General features: G+C 42.7%; 1 protein-coding gene across 1 annotated transcript in view; it reads left to right on the top strand.

Annotated features, from left to right (window-relative positions):
* Window positions 1-16,910, top strand: part of GRID2 (glutamate ionotropic receptor delta type subunit 2) — a 1,378,694-nt gene that overhangs the window by 1,060,858 nt on the left and 300,926 nt on the right. The gene's annotated exons all lie outside the window — the stretch shown is intronic.

Below are 16,910 nucleotides of genomic sequence, written 5' to 3'. Positions count from 1 at the left end.
AATACCAGATCAATGGGGAATTTTCCACAAAATAATTGTTACCAATAAAGTTCATTTCAAATTGGGAATTAAACACCTTATAAGCTATTCTTTTATAGGCTCTTAGTAAATTAGGCAGTCCAGCTGCACTAACTCAGGAAGGCAACACTAAGTAGCCTGCTAGTTCCAATTTCCTAGCTAAAACTAAACAGTACATAAGAAGTAGCTGCCTTCCAACTACTGTGCCAAACTGATTGCAGTCTGATGCAAATTGCTGTACTCAGAAATTATTAAAGATTAGCTTAGGGTGAGTTATGTTAGTATGTGAAATGACAGTTTTTAGGGCCAAAATCTCCCTTGCTTTATGTCCATCTGGCATCGCACTGCTGGAATAAAGCCTCTTTGTTGATCAAGTGAGGGTCATACCAGAATCAGAGGAAACATTGGTGATAGCCAGCATAAAGATTTCTGTGCTGTTCTTCCCATTGGCTTCTCAAGTTAAGGGATTGGCCTGGGGAAAAAAACTTTGATAAGGCTTCTGCAAGGGATGTATCAGTCTCTTGGGCCATTCACAGTGGTGGTACTGGCTCACCCCAGTCTATCCAGTATGGGGAAGTAGAAAGACTGCTTTAAGCTACCGTCATACTCAAATCTTGCTGAAGAGTTGTCTGTGGACAACATGGATTGGCAGAAGCTAAGGTAGAGTTGGACCTTACAGACAAATTAAATCAGAAATATATAGCATAAACTTTCATGAGCCTGAGCTCACTTCATCAGATGCTGTCATCTGAAGAAGAATCATCTGGATATTCAGAACCAGTTTCACTCATTAGGTGCCTAAGTGTAACTCCACCCTGCTCAAGTCCCTAAAAGATAATTAACTTGACAGGTTCAGGGGTCTCCCTTCTCTTGCTGCATTTCATCACTTGTTTCTATTGTGGTTTCTATTGTCTTCCTTACAAAGGAAGACTTACTTTTCAAAGGAAAAGGCTTATCTCGGCTTAGGACTGATATCAGAGGAGTAGGGCCTCAGTTAACACACACATTTCCTTCCCTGTTGTTCTTTGTTTGGGTCTTACCCTGTGGCAGTTTAAAATACAGCTTTCTAGAAGTCACTGTCAATATTGTAGTTCAGCCTGCTTTTACTGTTGTCTATCTTGGTTAAGAAAATTGTACTTCTTACCTGTTGCTTTTTTTTGTAATAGAATAAATAACTATGAAGCGACAAAACTGTATTTACTTTATTATTGTTATTATTATTATTATCATTATTATTATTATTCTTTAATGCTACAGTATAACCTCAAGAATTCGGCATGCTCGGGACAGAGCACCAGTTGAAATGTGAAAATTCTGGATTTTTTCAACCAGATCCGGCTGATCCCGGAGTGGTGGGAGGGGGAGGGTAGTGGCGGCTGTTTCCGGAGCAGTGGCTGCACGCAAAGCGGCGGTGCAGAGTGGTGGATGGCAACGGCAACCGCCACATGCAAGCTTCTCCTTCCGCTGCTCCGGGACTGGCCGCCACAAGTCCCTAGTGGAGTGTAGTTTTAAAAAGTGCCAGATTTTTTATAATTCTGGATTTTTGATATCCAGATTTATGAGGTAATACTATACTTGGATGGTCATCAAAATAGCATCACAGCAGCAATGTCTGACCTTTGTACTTTGCTTGATACAAATTTTAAATTGAATCAGTATAATTTTCTTGCAATAGAAGTGTTCAGTGAATGTTCTCTATCAAAAAAATTCAAATTAGTATCGTGGATCCCCTGGTCCTCGCACCCAACACTACCTGCTCCCTGCAAGCTTCTGTAATGTTATTTTTGGCTATCATTTCAGTTAGTTTGTCAGGGAGCATTCTTCTGTCAAACAATTGCATTATGAACATTTAGCAACTTAGAAGCTAGTGCATATGCTCACACACAAAATAATTGTTCATGTTCGTAATTAGGGTGGGATAAAAAAAAAAAAACACTTAAAGTTAAAAAAATGCATCACATGGCAAATTTAGTCTCCTTACCACAACCCTCATATACTGGTTGACACTGGAATACAGATGCCAATGGGTTTTCTGGATTTTTTTTGTTCATTTGTTTTTAAAGAAATGTGTTTCCAATCATAACTGCAACCAGTGGAAATCCTGTGATATTTAAACTGTGGTTCATGAAAACTCATTTATCTGTTCTGTTGTCAATTGAGCCTCACTTTATAAGAAAAATGTGCACTACAGGTATATTTATTTTCCTTTTCTATTTAATAATTGGTAAGGCTTAGTGTGGTTAGTCAGAGAGATGGTGGTTCAAGTCTTGCAAAAATGTGATCCACTATTAATTTACGTTCATTTAATTCTACACACCAAATATCAGAAGCCAATATTTTCCGAATAATGTGCCTAAAATTAGGCACCTAATGCCTATTTTGGTGTTCAAAAACTTAATACACTATATGAAAGAAATGGAAAGAGTTTTTAAAAGCCAGAAAACTGAGGATGAAATGAATACTATAGACAGAATGTACAAGAATGGTAATATTGCTGTTATTACTAATATCAGTATCTCCAGTCTACTTTAAATTATCTCTTCCCTGAATAATAATAATAATAATAATAATAATAATAATAATAAAGGATTTTGTCCCTCTGCTATTAACATCCTTTAATTTAGAGCCAGGAAAATGTGGTAAATATTAATACTGACAAAAATGAAAGTAAGTAAACCAGTTTATTCTACTAAGATTATCTAAGGCAAATTATCATTCAGACAGGGACAGTAGTTCTGTGAAATAAAACAAAACTAATATTTTCAGATTCAACTTTCAGGCAAAATATTATATTGTGGAAATCAATGAAGATCTCTTAGGTATAATAAAATATCAGTCATCTATAGAAGTGTACCTTCTTGAAGGGGCAAAAGTACAGGTGTGCATTTAACATATGGGATGAAGTATTTGCCTGATTTGACATCAATGAGTGTTTTGTTGTTAAGATCAGTGGGAACTTCTTGTTGCTTTCTATGCTTCTCTGAGATATTTCAAACACAGAGTTTATAAATATCATTAAAAAACATATTTATCTGTGGTTAAGGAACTTAAAGTTCAGACCTGCTAAGTCTTCAGCACCATGGACTTGATCCATCAAAGCAGTAAACCACAGCTAAACTTAAACACATAAGGGGCATGTCTACACAAGATGCTAAATGCACAGTAGACTAATTCTACTGCATATATGTGTGTGTGTGGTAGGGGCAATGCCCCGAGAGAAAACTTACTTGGAAAGAAAAACTCCCAAGGTGGCGGGATGCTACCGAGAACCAGAAGTCTGACAGCAGTGAAACCATGGTGGGGAAAAATGCTGCAGCAGTGAAAGAGGAAAAAAAACAGTAAGCCCAGGAAGAGCTGGAATCAGCTCTAGCCCTGGCATGGACCCGCCTTATGGTGGCATCCCAGCACCGGTTCACCACCTGGCCCTGCAAGGAAGGGATAAAAGCTCTGACAGAATCAGAGCAGGGGAGATCAGAAGTGAGACTTCCAGTGGGGCCAGAAGAGCCCCAAGGAGGAGAGAGCTCCAGGGAGAAGCAGTGGTGACTGCCCCAGGAAGGGGCACCTGGGGTTGAGGCAAGCCCATGAGAACTAAGGTACTTACCTAAAGCAGAGTTGTGGATCCCAGATGCCTTCAGGCTTGATTGGACCACTAGAGATACTAGTTATAGGAAAACCTCAAGCAGCATATTGGGTGATTCCCAGGGAGGAGGCCTACGATTATGAACAAGTCAAAATGGCTATATTACATCGCTTAGAACTCACAGCCGAGTACTACCGAATCGGGAAGCTGGACAAGCAGAACTAAGGAGGGTCCCAGGGAAGGCGAGACATAACACCTTACTCCCGATAATGAACTTATTTTCCATCAAATACATGGCAAGTAAGAGTCCCTGAAAGCCTTCCAAGGTTAATAATTCAACATCAAGCTGTCCAGTCCCAAAGAGACGGCAAGTCCCAAAAGATCCATAAGAGCCAGACATACTAGCAAACACCACAGGAAGCTACAAATTGGAGCATTGTCTGGGAACAACCAGAAAGGGGCAACCCTGGAGGCTGATATAAAAATGGAGGTAAATCTAATGCCCCAGGTCGAGTTGTTAGGCCAGACGTTTGTCACAGGCAAGCTGGGCACTGTTAGCGTATCAATTTTATCACAGGCCAACTGGGCTGTTTGGTTCAGTTTTGGATTGAGGAGGCAAAGTTGGGAGTGAAGTAAAGGCAAATTTATTATAGCTTACGCACCCGCAACAGTTAACAGAAAGATAAATGTGATAAGCAGATAATGCAGTATTAAAGAGCTAATAGTAAATAATAATAACAGATAATAACAGATAGATAAATTTTGTCGCAAGCCAACTGGGCACTGTGAGAGTATTAGCCACTGGGCTGTTCAAAACAACAGAGACAGACATGGGTTGGCAACTTATCAATAGTCCCTCAATGCCAGGTACGCATCAAGTGATTTCAGTGAAGTCAGACGTCCCCAATCAACGCTGTCAGCGGGATTACCAGGGACAATCCCCTGATCAGGATCCAATCCTCACTCACACCGGAAGTCCAGGGTCTGGGCATGGAACAGAAATGACCGTTCTGTTCCCTCCTTCCTGCTGGTCACCTGATGCACGTGTTTTTTATACCTAGTCTTATACTAATCTGTTGGCTTTAGAGCCACTCAAAATATTGCCCTAAAGCTGTTACCCTATGGGATTGAAAGGTGTTAAAAATTATGATAAAAGGTTACTACCTAGGTTTGGGTTTATTCAATAAGCAAATTATAATGCAGCACCTTTAGGCTTGAAATTGACATTGCTCCACCTAAGCCCCAACCCCTTTTAGGTTTTCTTTGAATATGCTTTCTTGGGATGTGCTTTTGGAAGGTGTTGGGTGTGCCAGGCACTTGGATCCAGATTTTTATTGTTAAAGCTGAACCCTGAGCAGAAACCATTAGGTCACCTAATTTTACAGCTACAGCTTTGCCTATGGGGCCCAGTCAGTTCCACGAACAGTTAATTTTATCATTTTGGTTAAACTTATGACAGACAAGTTACATTTGTGTTTTACAAACTTATAAGCTTTATATTAACTAATATTACCTGTTTAGGCAAAATACCAAATGCCTCTAAGAAGCACATATTTATTGCTTATTAATCCCTCTGGTTCTGGCCATCACAGACGTTACACACCATTACTAAAGTATTAGAGGTCCAACAACAGCAAGCACTGCAACAGCAAGAATGGATGTGGCGAAATTGGACCAACTTCCATGTGCATAAAATGACAAAAGAAGATGATGTGAAGGTGTATATAGAATTATTTGAATGGATGGCATTACAAATGGAGTTGGACTGGCTGCAGTGGGCAACCTACCTAGGGTCCCTAGTTATAGGAAAAGCTCAAGCGGTGTATCAGGCGATCCCCAGAGAAGAGGCCTATGATTATGAGCAAGTCAAAATGACTATATTACATTGTTTAGAACTCACAGCTGAGCATTACCAAATAGGGAAGGCGGACAAGCACAATTAGGAGGGTGCCAGGGAAGGCGAGACATAACACCTTACTCCCGATAACAAACTTCTTTTCTATCAAACACATGGCAGGTGACAATCCCTGAAAGCCTTCCAAGGTTAATAATTCAACATCAAGCTATCCAGTTCCCAAAGAGATGGCAAGACCTGAAAGATCTATAAGAGCTAGACATACTAGTGAACGCCATGGGAAGTTACAGTGTGTCATGGCAAAAGCTGTGCTAATTCACAGTAGACTTAGTAAACTGCATGCTAGTGTCACTCAAAGACTGTGCACCCGCACTATTGCACAGTAGTGCTGGTTACTGCACATTGAGTTAATACTTGTTATTACAGGTGCTAAACTTAATACGCCATAACTACAGCTCATTAATGCACGTGTAGATGTGCCCAAGTACTCCAACCAAAGCTATGGAGATGCCTTAAGTCAGCGGTTCCCAAACTGTGGGTTGCGACCCCAAATGGGGTCACAACTTCAGTTGTTGGGGTCATGAGATTTCTCAGCCCACAGCAGGGCAAGGGCTGCAATGAGGCTGGACCAGCTCCAGGCAGGAGCCATGTCCGCAGCCCAATGGGTAGGACCCAGCACAGGAGGGACCGCCACACTGTCATAGCCGCCAAGGTGAGGTGCAGTGGCACACAGTTGTACCCCCACTGCTGCTGGGTGAGCAGGGTATACCTCAGCTTGGTGGCCATGGTGCAGCACTCCCTCCCATGCCAGGTCACACCTGCTCAGCCATGGAGCCCCTAAAAGGAAGGCAGCAGGGCAGGGAGCCCCAAGCCCACAGCAGCCAGCCTGCATCTTTCCCTCCCCCCGTGAGCTCTGCTCCAGCCATGCCTCCCACGGGGGAGGGGACAGGGAGCAGAAACTGGGCTTCACACTTTGCTTGGGCAGCAGCCAGGGCTGGGGCACTGCTGGGGGGAGGGGCAGGGGGCTGTGGGCCCTGGCTCTGGGGCACCTGGGGGGCATGGGGGGATGCAGGTCAGGAGTGAGGGACACTGGCAGGGCCAGAGGACTGTGGATCAGGAGTGAGGGGCACCTGGTGGGGCTGTGGGTTGGGAGTGAGGGGTCATGCTGAGGAAACGGGGTCATAAATGGGGTCATTTTGAGGAAAAGTTTGGGAAGCACTGCCTTAAGTCCTTTTGGTGTTGTGTTTTTTTCCCCCTTTAAATTCTGATCTGTGATCTTTTCAACTTTGAATGCCAGGAGCTTTTCGGAACTGGAAAAAAAAACAAATTATAAACTAAAAATCAAACATACACAATAATATATTTTAGTTTTATTTTTTTGAAAATATTGTTGTCCTTATTTTGTGTGTATTTCCATCATGTATATAGAGGTCATTGCATGATAGCTCAAAATGAAGTCTTACTCTTATACCCACTACAAACCCCATATCCACAATACATGGGGAGGAGTATGTGGGTGAGTATGGGCAGTTTGTGGGAGGGTGGGTATGGGGTATGTGAAGGGAGGAGGTGTGTGCGGGGGTATGAGTGCATGTGTGATGGGGGGTGTGTATAGCATTGAGCATGGCCCCCCCCCAGAGGTGCACAGGGATGTGTGTGGGGGAGGTGGGGGAGGGTGTGGATGGGTGCAGTGTTTGTGAGGTGTGCGATTGTGTGTGTATGTGGGGGGAGGGTGTGGTTGTGGTAGGGTGTGCCTGGGAGCTTCATGTGCATGCCCCCCTGAGCTGGCCAGCACCCATCCACACCTCAACAGGCCAGAGCCCGCATATCCTACAGTGTTTCCCCACCACTGTCAACAGTGCACAGTCCCTGCCCTACCCCACGCCTGCTCCAGACTCACCCCAGCAGGAGCGGACTAGCTGGAACCCACACCATAGCCCTGATCCCAGTCTGCGCTATGCCTATTCTGCACTGCTCACCTGTGGTACGTCCTGCCGTCCCATAGGCACACAACAGGGCTGGCGCAGCTCTGCAGCTGGACTGCCTTTCTAAGCAGACCAAGTGGTGGGGCAGCAGCAGCTTCAGTGCTGGCCAGGCAGACACTGTTGCTCAGTGCTGGGGAAAAACAGCCCTTTCCTTTTGCCGCTACCTGGCACTTCCTGCTGGATACCCTGCGGCTCCACCACTGTCATTGCCACCTCCAAGCTGCATTGTGGGGAAGTGGTGGCAGTGCAAACGTTCCACAGGGCAGCCCGGCATAGGCTCTGGGTGGCTATAGCAAGAAGTGTTAGTGGTGAGGAGGAGGGGCTGCTTTTCCCCTGCTCTGAGCAAGGTTCTGCCTGGCCAGCACTGCTGCTGCTGCTGTTTAGTGTGAGCAGATGAATCTGGAGCAGGCACAGGGTGGACTGGGTTGGGGCTCTGGCATGGGTCCCCGCTGTTACCATGGGGCTGGGGCCAGTAGCAGGTGGAAGAACCTGTCACCACCTGGTCTGCCTAGAAAGGTACTCCCAGCCATGGAGCTGCCCCAGCCCTGCTGTGTGTCCAGGGAGTGGCAGGATGTGCCACAGTCAGATGGTGCCTGGGTCTGGTAGGACAGAGGGACCTGCTACACGCCAGACAAAACTTCTCCATGGGCTAGTTCCAGCCCGCAAGCCATATTTTGCCCACCCCTGATATAAAGGAACAGAAATGTACGTGAAATATTAAGCAGGATAAATATCATCTTTAACTTCAGAATCTTTTAAAGTTACTCAGACATACCTAATAACACCTGCCTCATTGTTCTCCCATTTGTGCATGCAGTTTTTATCTCTAAAAAACTAGAAAAAGATGAGGTGATTAGATGTAAATTAAACAATCATAAGTAGAAGATTCTCCTGAGAGATTTCATGAATTAAAAGATTGGATTAAATACTGGAGAACCGTGAGTGAAAGTACATAAATCAGTTAGTAAGTACAAAGCATTTATTTTAGGTTTTAAAAAAACCCAAACAAAACCAAACCCACTGTGTTCTTTTTTTTCATAAAATATTCTGAAAGTTGCAAAAAACCCATTAGAACCAGTGTCCCAAAATTTAAGTTTATCAAAAAGTAGTTCTAGAAGTTTCCCAGCATCTCCAATGATCTGCTAACCTCTTGCATTAACCAAGTTGGTTGTGACATAATGTATTAATGCCAAGGCAAGCCCACTTGCCTGGATATGACTGGTATGGAAGTTATTCTAAAAATTATAACATTTTTCTGTGGATGTCTTTTGAGTTACATCATGACTCCATTGAGATTGAGAGTCTTCTCTATTGCCTTATATGAAGCATGATTTCACCCTCTGTTTTATTTTGCAGGGGGCATAATAATGCCAGTATAGTTATGAATCTCTGAATCAATCTCATTTAAACCTGATCAAAATAACTTTCATCATCTTTATGGAACAAAACAGTCCTGTCTGTCTTAAATTGCACAAGTGGTCCATGCCACAAGCTGTGTTCTGTACCCCTCCTCCATGAAACCTTGCCAGAGTTTGAGCTTACTTTGACAAAATACTTTTGGGTTGCAGAGTTTGACAGATATGCTACATTTGAAATATCTGACACAACTTCAGGCTTGTTTTAAAATATTGGTTGTTTGGAAGTTGCAAGATATAATTGTGTTAATATAATAGTCCCAAAATGTAATCCAGAAACTGCTTGCTAATTTTGGCTTCCCCTCCTTGTTTTCAGTTGCTGTTTTGCATTTACAAATCAGCCAGGGTACATTAAGTATTCCTTTTAATATCACTTTAACAAACTAGTTGCTAAACTTATCAAAAATATATTTTCTCAGAAATGAGTTGGGATTTGATTTATGCAATAACAATTAGTATAGGAGGTGACCACACCATAATGTCTCTAAAAAGATAAAATCCATGCTATTAAAGTTTGACAATTCCTGATTTAAAATATTACAGCATCAATGCTAAATTCAGGAGAAATGTTCTGAAGAATACTTAACATTGCATCAAAAGGGTTGTGAAATGTACCAAAGACTGTATATAAAATTATGATGATTATCAAGTCAGACTTATGTGCATTTAGGCTTGAGTTAATCTGAAAATGCAGTCAGGAGCAAGGTGGGGGGTGGAATAAGTGGATACAGAATGGTGGATTGCAGCATGTATCTGTTTATTTTTTCCTCAGTTAATTATTACATATAGAAATTGTATATTTTATTGAAATGAGAACTATATATTGCTTGTTGACTTTGTCCAATTGAATAAGTATACAGAAACTGGAAAGACAACAGACTATAGAGTTAAAGAACTGTGAAAGTGCTAAGGTTGCATTTGAGTGGCTCTTCATATCTTCAAGTTAATTGTAAACTGGAAATACTGGGTATTGAAAGGCCTACCAGAAACATTGAGGAATAGGATAGCAAAATAAATGTATCTTCTAGGAAAATATTATTAGATACAAGATAGTTTGGCATCTGCTTCAGAGCATTAAATACATAAATGTGTACATAGGTTGAGCCAAGATTTTTAAAACAGGATATGGGAATAGCAAGGAGGAGGAATCCACCTGCCACCACTGCTGCTGTCCCCGGTTGAGTCTGGCTTCTAATACAGCCCAAATGGCGTGGGGCAGGAAAATCTTTGGAGCATCTTCTGCCTTGGGTCAGCTGGGGACAGCAGCAGCATCCAGCGGGGGTGGGAAAGGGAGAAAACATGCCACTGAGTATGGAGGGGAGTGAAGAGAAATTCTTACCTGATTCAGGGACTTAAATATGCCCCAGCTGCTGCTCCCATGGCAGCATGGTCTAAAAAGGGGATGCGATCACACCACTCCATCCCCTTTGGATCTGGCCTTGAATATGTAGGATGATTTTTAAAAACCTTAAGGTGTCCAATTGACTCATGGATATGGCAGTGACAGGTGGTCTACCTTTACAATTCCCATTTTTGTTCTGTACCTCTCACACACAAAGCGAAAAGATAAAGAGTAAAATATGAATTGAAGTCCTTGTTTCAGAAGCTGAACCTGCCTTTGAGATTTGACCTTCACCACAGAGTTGTACAGAGTAATAATGGCTCCTTCAAAGAAATAGAAGTACCTTCAAAGACTTATGGGGAAAAAAGAAGAAAGTATTTAAGTATAGCTAAAGAAACAAATAATGAGAAATGATGTAGGGTGAGAACTGGATGGACAAGAGGAGCAGTAAATGAATGTGCAATAAAGAGAAAGGACAGCAAAGAAAACACTGGCTTCTTCAAGGATGGCTGTGCTAAATATCTTATTAAGTGAATCTATTTTTTTTAATAATAGATCCAGGGCTCCTCTCCCCTCTGTTATTTCTGACTTTTTACCTCCATAGGTCTAGCCCCTCTTCTTCTTTTGCTTTTCCCATGCAGTGCTGTTCCTCATGCCCCATATTGACAGTCATGCCTGCATTCGCTCTGTTCAACACTGGTGAGACCGCAGGTGGAGTACTGCGTCCAGTTCTGGGCACCACACTTTAACAAGGAAGTGGACAAGCTTGAGAGAGCCCAAAGAAGAGCCACCCGTATGATCAGTCTTAAAAGGCAAGCCATACAAGGAAAGGCTGAGGGATCTGGGACTCTTCAGCCTGAGGAAAAGAAGGCTGAGGTGACCTGGTAGCAGCTTACCACTACACTAGGGGAGTACATCAAGGGCTTGGTGAGCAATTGTTCACCAGGGTCCTCAAGGGGAAAACCAGGAGTAATGGTCACAGACTCCTGGAAGACCGTTTCAGGCTCAACATTAGGAAAAACCTATTCACAGTCAAGGTGTGCAGACTGTAGAATAAGCTCCCTGCAGAGGTGGTCCAATCACCTACCCTGGAAATATTCAAGAGGAGACTAGACAGTCACCTTGCTGGGATCACCTGACTCCCAGTTCTTTCCTGCTTGGTGCAGGGACCTGGACCCGATGATCTTAAGAGGTCCGCTCCAGCCTTACCATCTATGAATCCTTCTCACCCTTCAAGTTCTCGCTTTGTAGACACCTTCAGGTCCAGCACTGAAAACATTAAAAAATCATTTTTTCTTAAGGCCCCTCTACACATGCAGACAAAGGTGCAATGGGATATAATGAGCACCACCTGCCATCCCACACATGCATGGGATCACAATCCCAGGCTCCCCCTCCACTGGCTTCTGCAGCTACAAGCCCTGCAGTTGACAGGGCTTAGCAAACTCCATAGCAGGGGCAGCATTTCCCACACTGCCTCTGCTGTGAGCACTGTGGGCTGCAGGGTTCGCAGCAGAGGCAGCAGGGAGAATGCTATCCCTGCTGCAAGCCTCCTGAAGTGAGAAGCTCACAACCGTGGCATTGTTCCCCTCTGCTGCCCTGCTGCAAGCCCTGCACCTCATGAGGGGCACAGCAGTGTTGCCCTACTGCCACCACTGCAAGCCATTCAGCAATGTCAGCTGCAACGCTCACAGTGGGCGCAACACAAGGGAATGCTCCTGCCACTGTGAGCCCCACAGCTCAGGAGACTCACAGTGGCAGCACCATTCCTCGCACTACACCTGCTGAGACCCCCCACAGCCAAAGATGCTGAAATCAATGTGAGCCCCACAGCCAAGGAGGCTTGCATGGCGGCAACATTCTCCCTGCAGTAAGCTCTGCACATGACAATGCTGTTTCCACTGCAAACCTTGTTAGCTGTGGCGCTGGAAGCAGGTGCTGGTCCCCTGTGGCTTGGAGTCCCTCACGGCCTAGCTGCACATTCAGTTAGTGGCATGATTAGAACAAGCTACAAAATTATTCCACATTTTTTGTGGAATAACTTGTAGTTTATTGGGGTTTTTTCATCATGCCATTAATTGACTGAACGTGTAGCTGGGTCACAACTTAAGGGGTGATTACCTGGTTGATTATGCCTTATATGCAGGAATCCTGGTTTTCTCTGATTTAAAAAAAACCCAATTTTTGGTTAAAAAAAAGTAACCCCAAATCCCTATTTTCCCATGATTTAAATGAAACACTGCTAATATATATAGAGAGAGGTTGTGATGTTTCATTTTAATCATGGAAAAATATAGATTTGGGGTTATTTTTCTAATTGAAAATTGGGGATTCTTTTTTAAATCAGAGAAAACCAGAATCCATGTTTATGTGTAACATGAAGGGGGGACTTCAACGTACACCGGACACATATAGTGCATTGTAAGCATGTTATCAGCATGATTGGCAAACATGCTTCTCCTTTATATGAGTCCAGGAGTAGAGTATGAAAAGTGAGAAGTATTTCTCAGCCATCTCCTGCGATTGTAATATTCATATTGCAATTAGGCATGGATCAGTAAGTAACATATTATCTATATTTGTGTGTAAAATATACATACGCAATATAGCAGTATGGTACAAAGGCTTCCTGTACATACATTTTAAATGACAGCAAAGCAATAAGTGAGGTCATTCAAACAAGTGCCAAGAATAAAATCTTTATAATATAGCACACCATCAGGTACTCTGTTCTTGCCACACGTGTCACAGCTAAACTATTTTTAAAATATTTCATAGAGTTTTAAAATATTTTATTGGGGCTATTTGTTGTATAAAATACAGAATTCTCAAGCCAGCTACAAATCTCCACTTTTCTTGTTTTTTCTCTCTCCCTGTTGCTCATGTCTATCAAGGTGAATCAGGAAAAAAGCATTTTTATAGCCCAAAAACATGAAGAAAAATGTTCAGTGAAATGACTGTAATTTAAAGCAAGACTGGGAAATGTGTTCATTTCATTGGTGAATGAATAAAATCATCACAAGGATTAATGCATGACAGAATAACCTGGCTATTTGCTATATACATCATGAACCTCACTACCTCCTATGAAATAATCCACTAGAACTGCAATTTAGTCTCATTTTCTGCCTGGAAACCTAAACCCAAATGTCTAGGCTTGACTATGGATGAATACTTAAGAGATCAGTATAAATTGTTTCTTTGTTAGTGTGTTTTTGTTTGAAGTCATTATTTGATATAGGATCAGGAAAAAAATGGTCTGAACATGAACATTTTTAAGCAAGATGGAGAGGGGGGAAGCTATAGGCATAAAACTGACAAATTTGCATATCCCTTACCATTCCCTAAAATCTATTTTTGCCGTATTTTTAACAATTAAATATTAAAATGAAATGAATGCTTTTTGTGTAGTGGATTAATTTTAAAGGTTTTCTTTACGTTTTTTAGAGGTAAACAAAATAGTTACAACAATGCAAGATGCTTACAACATATACTCACCTATTATGCATACAACATATACCCACCTATTACTTCATAATCTTTGTCTTTATAATAGTGCAGTGAATTAAGGAGCTGCTCTTATCCTTATTTTACAGCTGGAGAACAGTAAGGCAAAGAGGCAATAGGCTAAATGCAGACTTTCTAGGGGGATTAGGGGGAGGTTAAACTGGTTTCAAAATAGCCACCCAATATAGCTTAGTTCACCCTGATACAAACCTTACACTCAAACCTGGTGTCAGTTATCGGAAATCAGTCTAAACCCATAAGTGTGCAGAAGTTTCATACACATGGACCGGTCTAAAAATTGTGGCATCTGGTCTAAGATAGACCTAGAGAATGTAGTATCAGACTTGCTTGATGTGGGTTAGATCAGAGCCTGCAACTTCTGTACAGTTACCTGCACAGCCCCAGGGTTGGGAAAAGCCAGTGCTGGCCCCAGCCCCAGGGCTCTGCTTTTCACACCCCAGCACTGGGCTATTTTTAGCTCCCCAGCCCCTCACCTCCCCCACCCCCAGTGGAGGAACCAGTCCCCACCCCAATCTCCCATCCCCCACACTGTTCCAGGTGCTCCCAGTTTTATCAGCATTTGCCATTGTCAGAAGCTGAGCAAGTAAGTCCCAGTGGAGGGAGAGATGGGGATGTAGGTTTGTTGGGCAGGAGTCAGGGCTAAAAATAGCCTCTGTCCCCCAATCCCCCCAGACCCCAAGAGCCCCTCTGAACCTGTCAAACCCTCCCAGACCCCAAAACCTCCCAGATGCCACTTGCCCTTCCCTATTCCCCTGTGGATGCCACCTGCATCCCTAATCCCACTGATCACCCCGAAGATACCACCTGCCCTCCTGTCCCCCACAGACCCCTGATTTTTCCCCACAAGTCCCCCCATTCTGATCTAGCTTAGATCAGGTGACCATTTTGAACCTGATCTAACCTCCCACTTACCCCTCTAAATGTCTGCACTTAGCCAATATTTCCATGTGTGAGGTAGAACAGGGAACTGAATATTCTTTCAGGTCTTAGATTAATCCCCTAACTACTGGACCATCCTTAAAGGAGATGACTGACCAGTCATGACAAACAAAAAATAGAAAATAATCAGCTAGCTAGCAATATTACAGAAAAGAATTTGGGGGTTATATTGGACCACACACTGGACATGTCTACATGTGCACTTTAATGTGCAGTAGATTATTTTACTGAGCATTAAAGCTTCATGTAGAAACTGTGACATAATGCTAATGCACAGTAAAATAGACTACTGCACATTAAGCGTCACTAAAAAGCATGGAAATGCACTACTGCACATTAACACAGCCTAATGCACATTAATTTAGTATCTCACGTTGGAAGTATTTGATTGAATGCTCATTAGAAAAGGCACAGTGGGCATTTTTGTGTGTGCTGTGGGACATGTCGATGGGTGATTTAATTAGTGAGCTGCTCTAATAAAAACACCCACATGTATTACCATTGCCACGTGTCCCTGCACTGAAAAAATGGCAGTGGGGCACTTTGAACTAAAGCTTACTGAATGTGTTTTATTTCAAAGCACAGCATCACCACTTTTTCAGCATGGAGATGCACAGCAATGCTGATACATATGATGAGGAAGGCTGCTGAAGCACGTCAGTTTCCAAGCTATAGCAGACTCAATTAATCGAGTCTGCTCCGACATGCTGGATTTCCAGCACGTCAGGACAGGCTCTTTGCACGTGTATTGGAGCCCTTTAATGCACATGTAGATGCATCCCTATAAATCAGTTAACATTGTAATGTATTAAGCAGTGCATATACATTTGTATGTTAAATACTGAATACAGCTTCTACATCAAAGACAGGTACAGGAGTGTCATTTGTAAAATATGTGAGGTGAATACTCTACTGTTCATAGAACTGGTGAAGCCTTAGCTTTTTGTGGACACTCTGAAGTACTACATTTTAAGGAAGTATTGACAAATTTGAGATAATCCAATAGACAGCAAGAAGAATGATCTGTGGTTTTGAATACAGATACTATGAGGAAACTGGTTTTCTTTAATCTAAAAAAATAGAAAATGAAGAAGGGCATAATAAACCTTTCAGCAGATAAATGGTTGTTGTAAAGAGGAGAATGAATATTTCTTAATATCGAGGACAAGTAGTAATTATCTTAATTTACATCAAGGAGATTCAGGTTAGATATTAGAAAAAAAAACTTTCTAACTACAAGGACAATTAAGTACTGAAATACTCTAAGGAGGTTGTAGAATCTCCTTACTGGGAAATTTTAAAGAACTTTCTGACAAATTATGCTCAGTGTTAGTCTAAGGATACTTATCCCTATCCTTCCAAAGCAAGGGAAATGGGGGGTGGACTACATGACTTCTTAGAGCCCCTTCCACCTCTGCATTTCTGTAGTTTCTATGATATTTTCTCCACTGAAAAAGGAAAGAAAAAAATTAAAATTATTAAGTATATATATATGTTTTTAATTTGCACTATTTTTACTTAAAAAAATAACTTAGTATGAATTAGCGTGTAGCCACCCAAAATGGAGATCAGGGTTTTGAGATCCAGTTTGTTTTCAATATACCTTTAAATTGGGGCAAGTTAACTTCACTGTGCCTCAATTTCCCTTTCACTGACACTAGGATAATAATTGCCACTCGTCTTTGTAACCTCCTGTATTTACCTGAATCCAAGAGGACTTCAAATTTAAGACAACCTCCAATAATTAGATTCTATATATGCAAAATTGTAAGTTATAACTTAGATAGATTCATGTATAGAATCTAGTTATTGGATGGTCATCTTAACCTTCCCCCCAGGCCCTGCCACCGTACCCCCACTGCAGCAGGGAAAGCAGCTGTATGGGAGGCTAAGGAGGGTGGGGGGTTTACAGACAGCTTAACCATCTCCCCTTCCCCCCCCATCCACTTTTCCCCCATCTGGTGCCTACCACCCTGCTGCCTATACCTGACCCCTGCTGCTTGCCCCCCTGCTGTCCTCTGACCACTTGCCCCCCCCCCCCCCCCCCCCCCCCTCTTCTGGCTCCAGCTCTAGCCCCTGACCAGGTTGGGGCCAGAGCCAGAATTGCAGCTTCTTCTCTGCTGTGGTGCCGTCTCCCTTGTGCTACCTACCCCCTGTTCTGTGTGGTCTTTCCTGAGCATTCCCTGGCACCATGCTATCTCTTCACTCCCTCCCACACTGCATAGTCTCCCCCATGCTCTCCCCCCAT

This window comes from Alligator sinensis, unplaced genomic scaffold (assembly GCF_000455745.1).
Source record: "Alligator sinensis unplaced genomic scaffold, ASM45574v1 scaffold194_1, whole genome shotgun sequence".
In the NCBI taxonomy this organism is placed as follows: Eukaryota; Metazoa; Chordata; order Crocodylia; family Alligatoridae; genus Alligator; species Alligator sinensis.
This window is presented reverse-complemented; position numbering and strand designations above follow the sequence as displayed.